The sequence below is a fragment of the Megachile rotundata genome, unplaced genomic scaffold, assembly GCF_050947335.1.
Source record: "Megachile rotundata isolate GNS110a unplaced genomic scaffold, iyMegRotu1 scaffold0051, whole genome shotgun sequence".
Lineage (NCBI taxonomy): Eukaryota > Metazoa > Arthropoda > Insecta > Hymenoptera > Megachilidae > Megachile > Megachile rotundata.
In genome coordinates, this window is record NW_027473348.1 from 1,090,465 (window position 1) to 1,110,675 (window position 20,211).

Here is a 20,211-nt window from a genome sequence, read left to right on the forward strand (position 1 = left end):
GGGATTGAGGTTGCGTGATTGTGGTTGCGTGATTGTGATTGCGTGATTGTGATTGCGTGATTGTGATTGCGTGATTGTGATTGCGTGATTGTGATTGCGTGATTTTGATTGCGTGATTTTGATTGCGTGATTGTGATTGCGTGATTGTGATTGCGTGATTGTGATTGCGTGATTGTGATTGCGTGATTGTGATTGCGTGATTGTGATTGCGTGATTGTAATTGCGTGATTGTGGTTGCGTGATTGTGATTACGTGATGGTGATTGTGTGATGGTGATTGTGTGATTGTGATTGTGGGATTGTGACTGTGTGATCGTGATTGTGTGATCGTGATTGTGGGATTGTGATTGTGGGATTGTGACTGTGTGATGGTGTGATTGCGATGGTGTGATTGTGATTGTGCGATCGTGATTGTGGGATCGTGATTCTGTGATCGTGATTGTGTGATCGTGATTGTGTGATCGCGATTGTGTGATCGTGATTGTGTGGCCGTGATTGTGTGATCGTGATTGTGCGATCGTGTTTGTGTGATCGTGATTGTGATTTTGGTTGTGTGATTGTGATTGTGTGACTGTGATTGTGTGATAGTGACTGTGTGATCGTGATTGTGTGATCGTGATTGTGTTTGTGATTGTGTGAATGTGACTGCGGGATTGTGATTGTGTGTTGGTGGTTGTGTGGTCGTGATTGTGTGATTGTGCTTGTGTGATTGTGATTGTGTGATCGTGATTGTGTGATCGTGATTGTGGGTTTGTGACTATATGATTGTGTGATTGTGATTGTGTGATTGTGATTGTGTGATTGTGATTGTGTGATTGTGATTGTGTGATTGTGATTGTGTGATTGTGATTGTGTGACTGTGATTGTGTGACTGTGATTGTGGGATTGTGACTGTGTGATCGTGATTGTGTGATCGTTATTGTGGGATTGTGATTATGGGATTGTGACTGTGTGATTGAGTGATTGTGATTGTGTGATTGTGATTGTGTGACTGTGATTGTGTGATTGTGATTGTGGGATTGTGATTGTGATTGTGTGATTGTGATTGTGTGAGTGGGACTGTGTGATTGTGATTGTGATTGTGTGATTGTGATTGTGTGATCGTGATTGTGTGATCGTCATTGTGTGATTGTGATTGTGTGATTGTGTGATTGTGATTGTGTTATTGTGATTTTGTGATTGTGATTGTGTGACTGTGATTGTGTGATTGTGATTGTGTCATTGTGATTGTGTGATTGTGTGATTGTGACTCTGTGACTGTGATTGTGATATTGTGATTGTGTGATTCTGATTGTGTGGTTGTGATTGTGTGATCGTGACTGTGTGATCGTAATTGTGTGATGGTGATTGTGGGATTGTGACTGTGTGATCGTGATTGTGTGATCGTGATTGTGCGATTGTGACTGTGTGATTGTGTGATTGTGTGACTGTGCGACTGTGTGACTGTGTGATTGTGATTGTGTGATCGTGATTGTGTGACTGTAGTTGTGGGAGTGTGATTGTGTGATTGTGTGATCGTGACTGTGCGATCGTGATTGTGTGATCGTGATTGTGATTGTGTGATTGTGATTGTGTGATTGTGATTGTGTGATTGTGATTGTGTGATTGTGATTGTGTGATTGTGATTGTGTGATTGTGATGGTGTGATTGTGATTTTGTGATTGTGATTGTGATTGTGATTGTGATTGTGATTGTGTGACTGTGTGATTGTGATTGTGTGATCGTGATTGTGTGATCGTGATTTTGTGATCGTGATTGTGCGATTGTGACTGTGTGTTTGTGTGATTGTGATTGTGTGATTGTGATTGTGATTGTGTGACTATGTGATTGTGATTGTGTGATCGTGATTGTGTGGTCGTGATTGTGTGATTGTGCTATTGTGATTGTGCTATTGTGATTGTGTGATTGTGATTGTGTGATTGTGATTGTGTGATTGTGATTGTGTGATTGTGATTGTGTGATTGTGTGATTGTGTGATTGTGTGATTGTGTGATTGTGTGATTGTGATTGTGTGATTGTGATTGTGTGATTGTGATTGTGTGACTGTGATTGTGTGATTGTGATTGTGTGATTGTGATTGTGTGATTGTGATTGTGTGATTGTGATTGTGTGATCGTGATTGTGGGATTGTGATTGCGTGATTGTACTGTGATTGCGTGATTGTGATTGCGTGATTGTAATTGCGTGATTGTGGTTGCGTGATTGTGATTACGTGATGGTGATTGTGTGATGGTGATTGTGTGATTGTGATTGTGGGATTGTGACTGTGTGATCGTGATTGTGTGATCGTGATTGTGGGATTGTGATTGTGGGATTGTGACTGTGTGATGGTGTGATTGCGATGGTGTGATTGTGATTGTGCGATCGTGATTGTGGGATCGTGATTCTGTGATCGTGATTGTGTGATCGTGATTGTGTGATCGCGATTGTGTGATCGTGATTGTGTGGCCGTGATTGTGTGATCGTGATTGTGCGATCGTGTTTGTGTGATCGTGATTGTGATTTTGGTTGTGTGATTGTGATTGTGTGACTGTGATTGTGTGATCGTGATTGTGCGATCGTGATTGTGTGATCGTGATTGTGTGATCGTGATTGTGTGATCGTGATTGTGTGATCGTGATTGTGTGGTCGTGATTGTGTGATCGTAATTGTGTGATCCTGTTTGTGTGATCGTGATTGTGATTGAGATTGCGTGATTGTGATTGTGTGACTGTGATTGTGTGACTGTGATTGTGTGATCGTGATTGTGTGATCGTGATTGTGTGATCGTGATTGTGTGATCGTGAATGTGTGATCGTGATTGTGTGATTGTGTTATTGTGATTGCGCGATTGTGATTGCGCGATTGTGATTGCGCGATTGTGATTGCGCGATTGTGATTGCGCGATTGTGATTGCGCGATTTTGATTGCGCGATTTTGATTGCGCGATTGTGATTGCGCGATTGTGATTGCGCGATTGTGATTGCGCGATTGTGATTGCGCGATTGTGATTGCGCGATTGTGATTGCGCGATTGTGATTGCGCGATTGTGATTGTGTGATTGTGTGATTGTGTGATCGTGATTGTGCGATCGTGTTTGTGCGATCGTGATTGTGCGATCGTGATTGTGCGATCGTGATTGTGCGATCGTGATTGTGCGATCGTGATTGTGCGATCGTGATTGTGCGATCGTGATTGTGCGATCGTGATTGTGCGATCGTGATTGTGCGATCGTGATTGTGCGATCGTGATTGTGCGACCGTGATTGTGCGATCGTGATTGTGCGATCGTGATTGTGTGGTCGTGATTGTGTGATCGTAATTGTGTGATCCTGTTTGTGTGATCGTGATTGTGTGATCGTGATTGTGTGGTCGTGATTGTGTGATCGTAATTGTGTGATCCTGTTTGTGTGATCGTGATTGTGATTGAGATTGTGTGATTGTGATTGTGTGACTGTGATTGTGTGACTGTGATTGTGTGATCGTGATTGTGTGATCGTGATTGTGTGATCGTGATTGTGTGATCGTGATTGTGTGATCGTGATTGTGGGATTGTGACTGTGTCATTGTGTGATCGTGATTGTGTGGCCGTGATTGTGTGATCGTGATTGTGCGATCGTGTTTGTGTGATCGTGATTGTGATTGTGATTGTGTGATTGTGTGATTGTGATTGTGTGATTGTGATTGTGTGACTGTGATTGTGTGATTGTGATTGTGGGATTGTGATTGTGATTGTGTGACTGTGGTTGTGTGGTTGTGGTTGTGGGATTGTGATTTTGTGATTGTGTGATGGTGATTGTGCGATCGTGATTGTGTGATCGTGATTGTGTGATCGTGATTGTGTGATTGTGATTGTGTGACTGTGTGATTGTGATTGTGTGATCGTGATTGCGTGATCGTGATTGTGTGATCGTTATTGTGTGATTGTGTTATTGTGATTGTGTGATTGTGATTGTGTGATTGTGATTGTGTGATTGAGTGATTGTGATTGTGTGATTGTGATTGTGTGACTGTGATTGTGTGATTGTGATTGTGGGATTGTGATTGTGATTGTGTGATTGTGATTGTGTGAGTGTGATTGTGTGATTGTGATTGTGTGAGTGTGATTGTGTGATTGTGTGATTGTGTGATTGTGATTGTGTGATTGTGATTGTGTGGCCGTGATTGTGTGATCGTGATTTTGTGATCGTGATTGTGTGATTGTGTGATTGTGATTGTGTTATTGTGATTTTGTGATTGTGATTGTGTGACTGTGATTGTGTGATAGTGACTGTGTGATCGTGATTGTGTGATCGTGATTGTGTTTGTGATTGTGTGATTGTGACTGTGGGATTGTGATTGTGTGTTGGTGGTTGTGTGGTCGTGATTGTGTGATTGTGATTGTGTGATTGTGATTGTGTGGCTGTGATTGTGTGATTGTGATTGTGTGATCGTGATTGTGTGATCGTGATTGTGGGATTGTGATTATGGGATTGTGACTGTGTGATTGAGTGGTTGTGATTGTGTGATTGTGATTGTGTGACTGTGATTGTGTGATTGTGATTGTGGGATTGTGATTGTGATTGTGTGATTGTGATTGTGTGAGTGTGATTGTGTGATTGTGTGATTGTGATTGTGTGAGTGTGATTGTGTGATTGTGATAGTGTGATCGTGATTGTGTGATCGTGATTTTGTGATCGTGATTGTGTGATTGTGTGATTGTGATTGTGATTGTGTTATTGTGATTTTGTGATTGTGAATGTGTGATTGTGATTGTGTGATAGTGACTGTGTGATCGTGATTGTGTGATCGTGATTGTGTGATTGTGATTGTGTGATTGTGATTGCGTGATTGTGATTGTGCGATCGTGACTGTGTGATCGTGATTGTGTGATCGTGATTGTGCGATTGTGATTGTGATTGTGTGACTGTGTGATTGTGACTGTGTGACTGTGTGATTGTGATTGTGTGATCGTGATTGTGTGGTCGTGATTGTGTGATTGTGTGATTGTGATTGTGTGATTGTGATTGTGTGATTGTGATTGTGTGATTGTGATTGTGTGATTGTGATTGTGTGATTGTGATTGTGTGATTGTGATTGTGTGATTGTGTGATTGTGATTGTGATTGTGTGATTGTGTGATTGTGATTGTGTGATTGTGATTGTGTGACTGTGATTGTGTGACTGTGATTGTGGGATTGTGATTGTGATTGAGTGACTGTGGTTGTGTGGTTGTGATTGTGGGATTGTGATTGTGTGATTGTGTGATCGTGACTGTGCGATCGTGATTGTGTGATCGTGATTGTGTGATTGTGATTGTGATTGTGTGACTGTGTGATTGTGATTGTGTGATCGTGATTGCGTGATCGTGATTGTGTGATCGTTATTGTGTGATTGTGTTATTGTGATTGTGTGATTGTGATTGTGTGATTGAGTGATTGTGATTGTGTGATTGTGATTGTGTGATTGTGATTGTGTGACTGTGATTGTGTGATTGTGATTGTGGGATTGTGATTGTGATTGTGTGATTGTGATTGTGTGAGTGTGATTGTGTGATTGTGATTGTGTGATTGTGTGATTGTGTGATTGTGTGATTGTGATTGTGTGATTGTGATTGTGTGATTGTGATTGTGTGGTCGTGATTGTGTGATCGTGATTGTGTGATCGTGATTGTGTCATTGGGTGATTGTGATTGTGTTATTGTGATTTTGTGATTGTGATTGTGTGATTGTGATTGTGTGATAGTAACTGTGTGATCGTGATTGTGTGATCGTGATTGTGTGATCGTGATTGTGTTTGTGATTGTGTGATTGTGACTGTGGGATTGTGATTGTGTGTTGGTGGTTGTGTGGTCGTGATTGTGTGATTGTGATTGTGTGATTGTGATTGTGTGATCGTGATTGTGTGATCGTGATTATGGGTTTGTGACTATATGATTGTGTGATTGTGATTGTGTGATTGTGATTGTGTGATTGTGATTGTGTGATTGTGATTGTGTGATTGTGATTGTGTGATTGTGATTGTGTGACTGTGATTGTGTGATTGCGTGATTGTGATTGTGTTATTGTGATTTTGTGATTGTGATTGTGTGACTGTGATTATGTGACTGTGATTGTGTGATTGTGATTGTGTCATTGTGATTGTGTGATTGTGACTCTGTGACTGTGATTGTGATATTGTGATTGTGTGATTCTGATTGTGTGGTTGTGATTGTGTGATCGTGACTGTGTGATCGTAATTGTGTGATCGTGATTGTGGGATTGCGACTGTGTGATCGTGACTGTGTGATCGTGATTGTGCGATTGTGACTGTGTGATTGTGTGATTGTGTGACTGTGCGACTGTGTGACTGTGTGATTGTGATTGTGTGATCGTGATTGTGTGACTGTAGTTGTGGGAGTGTGATTGTGTGATTGTGTGATCGTGACTGTGCGATCGTGATTGTGTGATCGTGATTGTGATTGTGTGATTGTGATTGTGTGATTGTGATTGTGTGATTGTGATTGTGTGATTGTGATTGTGTGATCGTGATTGTGGGATCGTGATTCTGTGATCGTGATTGTGTGATCGTGATTGTGTCATCGCGATTGTGTGATCGTGATTGTGTGGCCGTGATTGTGTGGTCGTGATTGTGCGATCGTGTTTGTGTGATCGTGATTGTGATTTTGGTTGTGTGATTGTGATTGTGTGACTGTGATTGTGTGATCGTGATTGTGCGATCGTGATTGTGTGATCGTGATTGTGTGATCGTGATTGTGTGATCGTGATTGTGTGATCGTGATTGTGTGGTCGTGATTGTGTGATCGTAATTGTGTGATCCTGTTTGTGTGATCGTGATTGTGATTGAGATTGTGTGATTGTGATTGTGTGACTGTGATTGTGTGACTGTGATTGTGTGATCGTGATTGTGTGATCGTGATCGTGTGATCGTGATTGTGTGATCGTGATTGTGTGATCGTGATTGTGTGATCGTGAATGTGTGATCGTGATTGTGTGATTGTGTTATTGTGATTGCGCGATTGTGATTGCGCGATTGTGATTGCGCGATTGTGATTGCGCGATTGTGATTGCGCGATTTTGATTGCGCGATTGTGATTGCGCGATTGTGATTGCGCGATTGTGATTGCGCGATGGTGATTGCGCGATTGTGATTGCGCGATTGTGATAGCGCGATTGTGATTGTGTGATTGTGTGATTGTGCGATCGTGTTTGTGCGATCGTGATTGTGCGATCGTGATTGTGCGATCGTGATTGTGCGATCGTGATTGTGCGATCGTGATTGTGCGATCGTGATTGTGCGATCGTGATTGTGCGATCGTGATTGTGCGATCGTGATTGTGCGACCGTGATTGTGCGATCGTGATTGTGCGATCGTGATTGTGTGGTCGTGATTGTGTGATCGTAATTGTGTGATCCTGTTTGTGTGATCGTGATTGTGTGATCGTGATTGTGTGATCGTGATTGTGTGATCGTGATTGTGTGGTCGTGATTGTGTGATCGTAATTGTGTGATCCTGTTTGTGTGATCGTGATTGTGATTGAGATTGTGAGATTGTGATTGTGTGACTGTGATTGTGTGACTGTGATTGTGTGATCGTGATTGTGTGATCGTGATTGTGTGATCGTGATTGTGTGATCGTGGTTGTGTGATCGTGAATGTGTGATCGGGATTGTGTGATTGTGTTATTGTGATTGCGCGATTGTGATTGCGCGATTGTGATTGCGCGATTGTGATTGCGCGATTTTGATTGCGCGATTGTGATTGCGCGATTGTGATTGCGCGATTGTGATTGCGCGATTGTGATTGCGTGATTGTGGTTGCGTGATTATGATTGCGTGATTGTGATTGCGTGATTGTGATTGCGTGATTGTGATTGCGTGATTGTGATTGCGTGATTGTGATTGTGTGATTGTGATTGTGTGATTGTGATTGTGTGATTGTGATTGTGTGATTGTGATTGTGTGATTGTGATTGTGTGACTGTGATTGTGTGATTGTGATTGTGGGATTGTGATTGTGATTGTGTGATTGTGATTGTGTGAGTGGGACTGTGTGATTGTGATTGTGATTGTGTGATTGTGATTGTGTGATCGTGATTGTGTGATCGTCATTGTGTGATTGTGATTGTGTGATTGTGTGATTGTGATTGTGTTATTGTGATTTTGTGATTGTGATTGTGTGACTGTGATTGTGTGATTGTGATTGTGTCATTGTGATTGTGTGATTGTGTGATTGTGACTCTGTGACTGTGATTGTGATATTGTGATTGTGTGATTCTGATTGTGTGGTTGTGATTGTGTGATCGTGACTGTGTGATCGTAATTGTGTGATCGTGATTGTGGGATTGTGACTGTGTGATCGTGATTGTGTGATCGTGATTGTGCGATTGTGACTGTGTGATTGTGTGATTGTGTGACTGTGCGACTGTGTGACTGTGTGATTGTGATTGTGTGATCGTGATTGTGTGATTGTGTGATTGTGTGATCGTGACTGTGCGATCGTGATTGTGTGATCGTGATTGTGATTGTGTGATTGTGATTGTGTGATTGTGATTGTGTGATTGTGATTGTGTGATTGTGATTGTGTGATTGTGATTGTGTGATTGTGATTGTGTGATTGTGATTGTGTGATTGTGATTGTGTGATTGTGATTGTGTGATTGTGATTGTGTGATTGTGATTGTGATTGTGATTGTGATTGTGATTGTGATTGTGATTGTGTGACTGTGTGATTGTGATTGTGTGATCGTGATTGTGTGATCGTGATTTTGTGATCGTGATTGTGCGATTGTGACTGTGTGTTTGTGTGATTGTGATTGTGTGATTGTGATTGTGTGACTATGTGATTGTGATTGTGTGATCGTGATTGTGTGGTCGTGATTGTGTGATTGTGCTATTGTGATTGTGCTATTGTGATTGTGTGATTGTGATTGTGTGATTGTGATTGTGTGATTGTGATTGTGTGATTGTGATTGTGTGATTGTGATTGTGTGATTGTGATTGTGTGATTGTGTGATTGTGTGATTGTGTGATTGTGTGATTGTGTGATTGTGATTGTGTGATTGTGATTGTGTGATTGTGATTGTGTGACTGTGATTGTGTGATTGGGATTGTGTGATTGTGATTGTGTGATTGTGATTGTGTGATTGTGATTGTGTGATCGTGACTGTGTGATCGTGACTGTGTGGTCGTGTGTGTGTGATCGTGATTGTGGGTTTGTGACTGTGTGATTGTGTGATTGTGATTGTGTGACTGTGATTGTGTGACTGTGATTGTGTGACTGTGATTGTGGGATTGTGACTGTGTGATCGTGATTGTGTGATCGTGATTGTGGGATTGTGATTGTGGGATTGTGACTGTGTGATGGTGTGATTGCGATGGTGTGATTGTGATTGTGCGATCGTGATTGTGGGATCGTGATTCTGTGATCGTGATTGTGTGATCGTGATTGTGTGATCGCGATTGTGTGATCGTGATTGTGTGGCCGTGATTGTGTGATCGTGATTGTGCGATCGTGTTTGTGTGATCGTGATTGTGATTTTGGTTGTGTGATTGTGATTGTGTGACGGTGATTGTGTGATCGTGATTGTGCGATCGTGATTGTGTGATCGTGATTGTGTGATCGTGATTGTGTGATCGTGATTGTGTGATCGTGATTGTGTGATCGTGATTGTGTGATCGTAATTGTGTGATCCTGTTTGTGTGAGCGTGATTGTGATTGAGATTGTGTGATTGTGATTGTGTGACTGTGATTGTGTGACTGTGATTGTGTGATCGTGATTGTGTGATCGTGATTGTGTGATCGTGATTGTGTGATCGTGAATGTGTGATCGTGATTGTGTGATTGTGTAATTGTGATTGCGCGATTGTGATTGCGCGATTGTGATTGCGCGATTGTGATTGCGCGATTGTGATTGCGCGATTTTGATTGCGCGATTTTGATTGCGCGATTGTGATTGCGCGATTGTGATTGCGCGATTGTCATTGCGCGATTGTGATTGCGCGATTGTGATTGCGCGATTGTGATTGCGCGATTGTGATTGTGTGATTGTGTGATTGTGTGATCGTGATTGTGCGATCGTGTTTGTGCGATCGTGATTGTGCGATCGTGATTGTGCGATCGTGATTGTGCAATCGTGATTGTGCGATCGTGATTGTGCGATCGTGATTGTGCGATCGTGATTGTGCGATCGTGATTGTGCGATCGTGATTGTGCGACCGTGATTGTGCGATCGTGATTGTGCGATCGTGATTGTGTGGTCGTGATTGTGTGATCGTTATTGTGTGATCCTGTTTGTGTGATCGTGATTGTGTGATCGTGATTGTGTGATCGTGATTGTGTGGTCGTGATTGTGTGATCGTAATTGTGTGATCCTGTTTGTGTGATCGTGATTGTGATTGAGATTGTGTGATTGTGATTGTGTGACTGTGATTGTGTGACTGTGATTGTGTGATCGTGATTGTGTGATCGTGATTGTGTGATCGTGATTGTGTGATCGTGATTGTGTGATCGTGATTGTGGGATTGTGACTGTGTCATTGTGTGATCGTGATTGTGTGGCCGTGATTGTGTGATCGTGATTGTGCGATCGTGTTTGTGTGATCGTGATTGTGATTGTGATTGTGTGATAGTGACTGTGTGATCGTGATTGTGTGATCGTGATTGTGTGATTGTGATTGTGTGATTGTGATTGCGTGATTGTGATTGTGCGATCGTGACTGTGTGATCGTGATTGTGTGATCGTGATTGTGCGATTGTGATTGTGATTGTGTGACTGTGTGATTGTGACTGTGTGACTGTGTGATTGTGATTGTGTGATCGTGATTGTGTGGTCGTGATTGTGTGATTGTGTGATTGTGATTGTGTGATTGTGATTGTGTGATTGTGATTGTGTGATTGTGATTGTGTGATTGTGATTGTGTGATTGTGATTGTGTGATTGTGATTGTGTGATTGTGATTGTGTGATTGTGTGATTGTGATTGTGATTGTGTGATTGTGTGATTGTGATTGTGTGATTGTGATTGTGTGACTGTGATTGTGTGACTGTGATTGTGGGATTGTGATTGTGATTGAGTGACTGTGGTTGTGTGGTTGTGATTGTGGGATTGTGATTGTGTGATTGTGTGATCGTGACTGTGCGATCGTGATTGTGTGATCGTGATTGTGTGATTGTGATTGTGATTGTGTGACTGTGTGATTGTGATTGTGTGATCGTGATTGCGTGATCGTGATTGTGTGATCGTTATTGTGTGATTGTGTTATTGTGATTGTGTGATTGTGATTGTGTGATTGAGTGATTGTGATTGTGTGATTGTGATTGTGTGATTGTGATTGTGTGACTGTGATTGTGTGATTGTGATTGTGGGATTGTGATTGTGATTGTGTGATTGTGATTGTGTGAGTGTGATTGTGTGATTGTGATTGTGTGATTGTGTGATTGTGTGATTGTGTGATTGTGACTGTGTGATTGTGATTGTGTGATTGTGATTGTGTGGTCGTGATTGTGTGATCGTGATTGTGTGATCGTGATTGTGTCATTGGGTGATTGTGATTGTGTTATTGTGATTTTGTGATTGTGATTGTGTGATTGTGATTGTGTGATAGTAACTGTGTGATCGTGATTGTGTGATCGTGATTGTGTGATCGTGATTGTGTTTGTGATTGTGTGATTGTGACTGTGGGATTGTGATTGTGTGTTGGTGGTTGTGTGGTCGTGATTGTGTGATTGTGATTGTGTGATTGTGATTGTGTGATCGTGATTGTGTGATCGTGATTATGGGTTTGTGACTATATGATTGTGTGATTGTGATTGTGTGATTGTGATTGTGTGATTGTGATTGTGTGATTGTGATTGTGTGATTGTGATTGTGTGATTGTGATTGTGTGACTGTGATTGTGTGATTGCGTGATTGTGATTGTGTTATTGTGATTTTGTGATTGTGATTGTGTGACTGTGATTATGTGACTGTGATTGTGTGATTGTGATTGTGTCATTGTGATTGTGTGATTGTGACTCTGTGACTGTGATTGTGATATTGTGATTGTGTGATTCTGATTGTGTGGTTGTGATTGTGTGATCGTGACTGTGTGATCGTAATTGTGTGATCGTGATTGTGGGATTGCGACTGTGTGATCGTGACTGTGTGATCGTGATTGTGCGATTGTGACTGTGTGATTGTGTGATTGTGTGACTGTGCGACTGTGTGACTGTGTGATTGTGATTGTGTGATCGTGATTGTGTGACTGTAGTTGTGGGAGTGTGATTGTGTGATTGTGTGATCGTGACTGTGCGATCGTGATTGTGTGATCGTGATTGTGATTGTGTGATTGTGATTGTGTGATTGTGATTGTGTGATTGTGATTGTGTGATTGTGATTGTGTGATTGTGATTGTGTGATCGTGATTGTGGGATCGTGATTCTGTGATCGTGATTGTGTGATCGTGATTGTGTCATCGCGATTGTGTGATCGTGATTGTGTGGCCGTGATTGTGTGGTCGTGATTGTGCGATCGTGTTTGTGTGATCGTGATTGTGATTTTGGTTGTGTGATTGTGATTGTGTGACTGTGATTGTGTGATCGTGATTGTGCGATCGTGATTGTGTGATCGTGATTGTGTGATCGTGATTGTGTGATCGTGATTGTGTGATCGTGATTGTGTGGTCGTGATTGTGTGATCGTAATTGTGTGATCCTGTTTGTGTGATCGTGATTGTGATTGAGATTGTGTGATTGTGATTGTGTGACTGTGATTGTGTGACTGTGATTGTGTGATCGTGATTGTGTGATCGTGATCGTGTGATCGTGATTGTGTGATCGTGATTGTGTGATCGTGATTGTGTGATCGTGAATGTGTGATCGTGATTGTGTGATTGTGTTATTGTGATTGCGCGATTGTGATTGCGCGATTGTGATTGCGCGATTGTGATTGCGCGATTGTGATTGCGCGATTTTGATTGCGCGATTGTGATTGCGCGATTGTGATTGCGCGATTGTGATTGCGCGATGGTGATTGCGCGATTGTGATTGCGCGATTGTGATAGCGCGATTGTGATTGTGTGATTGTGTGATTGTGCGATCGTGTTTGTGCGATCGTGATTGTGCGATCGTGATTGTGCGATCGTGATTGTGCGATCGTGATTGTGCGATCGTGATTGTGCGATCGTGATTGTGCGATCGTGATTGTGCGATCGTGATTGTGCGATCGTGATTGTGCGACCGTGATTGTGCGATCGTGATTGTGCGATCGTGATTGTGTGGTCGTGATTGTGTGATCGTAATTGTGTGATCCTGTTTGTGTGATCGTGATTGTGTGATCGTGATTGTGTGATCGTAATTGTGTGATCGTGATTGTGGGATTGTGACTGTGTGATCGTGATTGTGTGATCGTGATTGTGCGATTGTGACTGTGTGATTGTGTGATTGTGTGACTGTGCGACTGTGTGACTGTGTGATTGTGATTGTGTGATCGTGATTGTGTGACTGTAGTTGTGGGAGTGTGATTGTGTGATTGTGTGATCGTGACTGTGCGATCGTGATTGTGTGATCGTGATTGTGATTGTGTGATTGTGATTGTGTGATTGTGATTGTGTGATTGTGATTGTGTGATTGTGATTGTGTGATTGTGATTGTGTGATTGTGATTGTGTGATTGTGATTGTGTGATTGTGATTGTGTGATTGTGATTGTGTGATTGTGATTGTGTGATTGTGATTGTGATTGTGATTGTGATTGTGATTGTGATTGTGATTGTGATTGTGTGACTGTGTGATTGTGATTGTGTGATCGTGATTTTGTGATCGTGATTGTGCGATTGTGACTGTGTGTTTGTGTGATTGTGATTGTGTGATTGTGATTGTGATTGTGTGACTATGTGATTGTGATTGTGTGATCGTGATTGTGTGGTCGTGATTGTGTGATTGTGCTATTGTGATTGTGCTATTGTGATTGTGTGATTGTGATTGTGTGATTGTGATTGTGTGATTGTGATTGTGTGATTGTAATTGTGTGATTGTGATTGTGTGATTGTGTGATTGTGTGATTGTGTGATTGTGTGATTGTGTGATTGTGTGATTGTGATTGTGTGATTGTGATTGTGTTATTGTGATTGTGTGACTGTGATTGTGTGATTGTGATTGTGTGATTGTGATTGTGTGATTGTGATTGTGTGATTGTGATTGTGTGATCGTGACTGTGTGATCGTGACTGTGTGGTCGTGTGTGTGTGATCGTGATTGTGGGTTTGTGACTGTGTGATTGTGTGATTGTGATTGTGTGACTGTGATTGTGTGACTGTGATTGTGGGATTGTGACTGTGTGATCGTGATTGTGTGATCGTGATTGTGGGATTGTGATTGTGGGATTGTGACTGTGTGATGGTGTGATTGCGATGGTGTGATTGTGATTGTGTGATCGTGATTGTGGGATCGTGATTCTGTGATCGTGATTGTGTGATCGTGATTGTGTGATCGCGATTGTGTGATCGTGATTGTGTGGCCGTGATTGTGTGATCGTGATTGTGCGATCGTGTTTGTGTGATCGTGATTGTGATTTTGGTTGTGTGATTGTGATTGTGTGACTGTGATTGTGTGATCGTGATTGTGTGATCGTGATTGTGTGGTCGTGATTGTGTGATCGTAATTGTGTGATCCTGTTTGTGTGATCGTGATTGTGATTGAGATTGTGTGATTGTGATTGTGTGACTGTGATTGTGTGACTGTGATTGTGTGATCGTGATTGTGTGATCGTGATCGTGTGATCGTGATTGTGTGATCGTGATTGTGTGATCGTGATTGTGTGATCGTGAATGTGTGATCGTGATTGTGTGATTGTGTTATTGTGATTGCGCGATTGTGATTGCGCGATTGTGATTGCGCGATTGTGATTGCGCGATTGTGATTGCGCGATTGTGATTGCGCGATTTTGATTGCGCGATTGTGATTGCGCGATTGTGATTGCGCGATTGTGATTGCGCGATTGTGATTGCGCGATTGTGATTGCGCGATTGTGATAGCGCGATTGTGATTGTGTGATTGTGTGATTGTGCGATCGTGTTTGTGCGATCGTGATTGTGCTATCGTGATTGTGCGATCGTGATTGTGCGATCGTGATTGTGCGATCGTGATTGTGCGATCGTGATTGTGCGATCGTGATTGTGCGATCGTGATTGTGCGATCGTGATTGTGCGATCGTGATTGTGCGATCGTGATTGTGCGATCGTGATTGTGCGACCGTGATTGTGCGATCGTGATTGTGCGATCGTGATTGTGTGGTCGTGATTGTGTGATCGTAATTGTGTGATCCTGTTTGTGCGATCGTGATTGTGTGATCGTGATTGTGTGATCGTGATTGTGTGATCGTGATTGTGTGGTCGTGATTGTGTGATCGTAATTGTGTGATCCTGTTTGTGTGATCGTGATTGTGATTGAGATTGTGAGATTGTGATTGTGTGACTGTGATTGTGTGACTGTGATTGTGTGATCGTGATTGTGTGATCGTGATTGTGTGATCGTGATTGTGTGATCGTGGTTGTGTGATCGTGAATGTGTGATCGGGATTGTGTGATTGTGTTATTGTGATTGCGCGATTGTGATTGCGCGATTGTGATTGCGCGATTGTGATTGCGCGATTTTGATTGCGCGATTGTGATTGCGCGATTGTGATTGCGCGATTGTGATTGCGTGATTGTGGTTGCGTGATTGTGATTGCGTGATTGTGATTGCGTGATTGTGATTGCGTGATTGTGATTGCGTGATTGTGATTGCGTGATTGTGATTGTGTGATTGTGATTGTGTGATTGTGATTGTGTGATTGTGATTGTGTGATTGTGATTGTGTGATTGTGATTGTGTGATTGTGATTGTGTGATTGTGATTGTGTGATTTTGATTGTGTGATTGTGATTGTGATTGTGGCAGTGTGATTGTGTGATTGTGGTTGTGTGATTGTGATTGTGTGACTGTGATTGTGTGATTGTGATTGTGGGATTGTGATTGTGTGATTGTGTGATCGTGATTGTGTGATAGTGATTGTGTGATCGTGATTGTGTGATCGTGATTGTGTGATCGTGATCGTGTGATCGTGATTGTGTGATTGTGTTATTGTGATTGTGTGATTCTGATTGTGTGATTGTGATTGTGTGATCGTGACTGTGTGATCGTGATTGTGTGATCGTGATTGTGGGATTGTGACTGTGTGATTGTGTGATCGTGATTGTGATTGTGTTATTGTGATTGTGTGATTGTGATTGCGTGATTGTGATTGTGCGATCGTGACTGTGTGATCGTGATTGTGTGATCGTGATTGTGCGATTGTGATTGTGATTGTGACTGTGTGACTGTGTGATTGTGATTGTGTGATCGTGATTGTGTGGTCGGGATTGTGTGATTGTGTGATTGTGATTGTGTGATTGTGATTGTGTGATTGTGATTGTGTGATTGTGATTGTGTGATTGTGATTGTGTGATTGTGATTGTGTGATTGTGATTGTGTGATTGTGATTGTGTGATTGTGATTGTGTGATTGTGATTGTGTGATTGTGATTGTGTGATTGTGATTGTGTGATTGTGATTGTGTGATTGTGATTGTGTGATTGTGATTGTGATTGTGATTGTGTGACTGTGATTGTGTGACTGTGATTGTGTGACTGTGACTGTGTGACTGTGATTGTGGGATTGTGACTGTGTGATCGTGATTGTGTGATCGTGATTGTGGGATTGTGATTATGGGATTGTGACTGTGTGATTGAGTGATTGTGATTGTGTGATCGTGATTGGGCGATCGTGATTGTGCGCTCGCGATTGTGTGATCGTGATTGTGTGATCGTGATTGTGGGATTGTGACTGTGTGATCGTGATTGTGTGATCGTTATTGTGGGATTGTGATTATGGGATTGTGACTGTGTGATTGAGTGATTGTGATTGTGTGATTGTGATTGTGTGACTGTGATTGTGTGATTGTGATTGTGGGATTGTGATTGTGATTGTGTGATTGTGATTGTGTGAGTGGGACTGTGTGATTGTGATTGTGTGATCGTGATTGTGTGACTGTAGTTGTGGGAGTGTGATTGTGTGATTGTGTGATCGTGACTGTGCGATCGTGATTGTGTGATCGTGATTGTGATTGTGTGATTGTGATTGTGTGATTGTGATTGTGTGATTGTGATTGTGTGATTGTGATTGTGATTATGATTGTGATTGTGATTGTGATTGTGTGACTGTGTGATTGTGATTGTGTGATCGTGATTGTGTGATCGTGATTTTGTGATCGTGATTGTGCGATTGTGACTGTGTGTTTGTGTGATTGTGATTGTGTGATTGTGATTGTGATTGTGTGACTATGTGATTGTGATTGTGTGATCGTGATTGTGTGGTCGTGATTGTGTGATTGTGCTATTGTGATTGTGCTATTGTGATTGTGTGATTGTGATTGTGTGATTGTGATTGTGTGATTGTGATTGTGTGATTGTGATTGTGTGATTGTGTGATTGTGATTGTGGGATTGTGAGTGTGTGATCGTGATTGTGTGATCGTGATTGTGGGATTGTGATTGTGGGATTGTGACTGTGTGATGGTGTGATTGCGATGGTGTGATTGTGATTGTGTGATCGTGATTGTGGGATCGTGATTCTGTGATCGTGATTGTGTGATCGTGATTGTGTGATCGCGATTGTGTGATCGTGATTGTGTGGCCGTGATTGTGTGATCGTGATTGTGCGATCGTGTTTGTGTGATCGTGATTGTGATTTTGGTTGTGTGATTGTGATTGTGTGACTGTGATTGTGTGATCGTGATTGTGTGATCGTGATCGTGTGATCGTGATTGTGTGATCGTGATTGTGTGATCGTGATTGTGTGATCGTGAATGTGTGATCGTGATTGTGTGATTGTGTTATTGTGATTGCGCGATTGTGATTGCGCGATTGTGATTGCGCGATTGTGATTGCGCGATTTTGATTGCGCGATTGTGATTGCGCGATTGTGATTGCGCGATTGTGATTGCGCGATTGTGATTGCGCGATTGTGATAGCGCGATTGTGATTGTGTGATTGTGTGATTGTGCGAACACGTTTGTGCGATCGTGATTGTGCGATCGTGATTGTGCGATCGTGATTGTGCGATCGTGATTGTGCGATCGTGATTGTGCGATCGTGATTGTGCGATCGTGATTGTGCGATCGTGATTGTGCGACCGTGATTGTGCGATCGTGATTGTGCGATCGTGATTGTGCGGTCGTGATTGTGTGATCGTAATTGTGTGATCCTGTTGGTGTGATCGTGATTGTGTGATCGTGATTGTGTGATCGTGATTGTGTGATCGTGATTGTGTGGTCGTGATTGTGTGATCGTAATTGTGTGATCCTGTTTGTGTGATCGTGATTGTGATTGAGATTGTGAGATTGTGATTGTGTGACTGTGATTGTGTGACTGTGATTGTGTGATCGTGATTGTGTGATCGTGATTGTGTGATCGTGATTGTGTGATCGTGGTTGTGTGATCGTGAATGTGTGATCGGGATTGTGTGATTGTGTTATTGTGATTGCGCGATTGTGATTGCGCGATTGTGATTGCGCGATTGTGATTGCGCGATTGTGATTGCGCGATTGTGATTGCGCGATTGTGATTGCGCGATTTTGATTGCGCGATTGTGATTGCGCGATTGTGATTGCGCGATTGTGATTGCGTGATTGTGGTTGCGTGATTATGATTGCGTGATTGTGATTGCGTGATTGTGATTGCGTGATTGTGATTGCGTGATTGTGATTGCGTGATTGTGATTGTGTGATTGTGATTGTGTGATTGTGATTGTGTGATTGTGATTGTGTGATTGTGATTGTGTGATTGTGATTGTGTGACTGTGATTGTGTGATTGTGATTGTGGGATTGTGATTGTGATTGTGTGATTGTGATTGTGTGAGTGGGACTGTGTGATTGTGATCGTGATTGTGTGATCGTGATTGTGTGATCGTGATTGTGTGGTCGTGATTGTGTGATCGTAATTGTGTGATCCTGTTTGTGTGAGCGTGATTGTGATTGAGATTGTGTGATTGTGATTGTGTGACTGTGATTGTGTGACTGTGATTGTGTGATCGTGATTGTGTGATCGTGATTGTGTGATCGTGATTGTGTGATCGTGAATGTGTGATCGTGATTGTGTGATTGTGTAATTGTGATTGCGCGATTGTGATTGCGCGATTGTGATTGCGCGATTGTGATTGCGCGATTGTGATTGCGCGATTGTTATTGTGTGATTGTGTGATTGTGTGATCGTGATTGTGCGATCGTGTTTGTGCGATCGTGATTGTGCGATCGTGATTGTGCGATCGTGATTGTGCGATCGTGATTGTGCGATCGTGATTGTGCGATCGTGATTGTGCGATCGTGATTGTGCGATCGTGATTGTGCGATCGTGATTGTGCGATCGTGATTGTGCGATCGTGATTGTGCGATCGTGATTGTGCGACCGTGATTGTGCGATCGTGATTGTGCGATCGTGATTGTGTGGTCGTGATTGTGTGATCGTAATTGTGTGATCGTGATTGTGTGATCGTGATTGTGTGATCGTGATTGTGTGGTCGTGATTGTGTGATCGTAATTGTGTGATCCTGTTTGTGTGATCGTGATTGTGATTGAGATTGTGTGATTGTGATTGTGTGACTGTGATTGTGTGACTGTGATTGTGTGATCGTGATTGTGTGATCGTGATTGTGTGATCGTGATTGCGTGCTCGTGATTGTGTGATCGTGATTGTGTGATCGTGATTGTGGGATTGTGACTGTGTCATTGTGTGATCGTGATTGTGTGGCCGTGATTGTGTGATCGTGATTGTGCGATCGTGTTTGTGTGATCGTGATTGTGATTGTGATTGTGTGATAGTGACTGTGTGATCGTGATTGTGTGATCGTGATTGTGTTTGTGATTGTGTGATTGTGACTGTGGGATTGTGATTGTGTGTTGGTGGTTGTGTGGTCGTGATTGTGTGATTGTGGTTGTGTGATTGTGATTGTGTGATTGTGATTGTGTGATTGTGATTGTGTGATTGTGATTGTGTGATTGTGATTGTGTGATCGTGATTGTGTGATCGTGATTGTGGGATTGTGATTATGGGATTGTGACTGTGTGATTGAGTGGTTGTGATTGTGTGATTGTGATTGTGTGACTGTGATTGTGTGATTGTGATTGTGGGATTGGGATTGTGATTGTGTGATTGTGATTGTGTGAGTGTGATTGTGTGATTGTGTGATTGTGATTGTGTGAGTGTGATTGTGTGA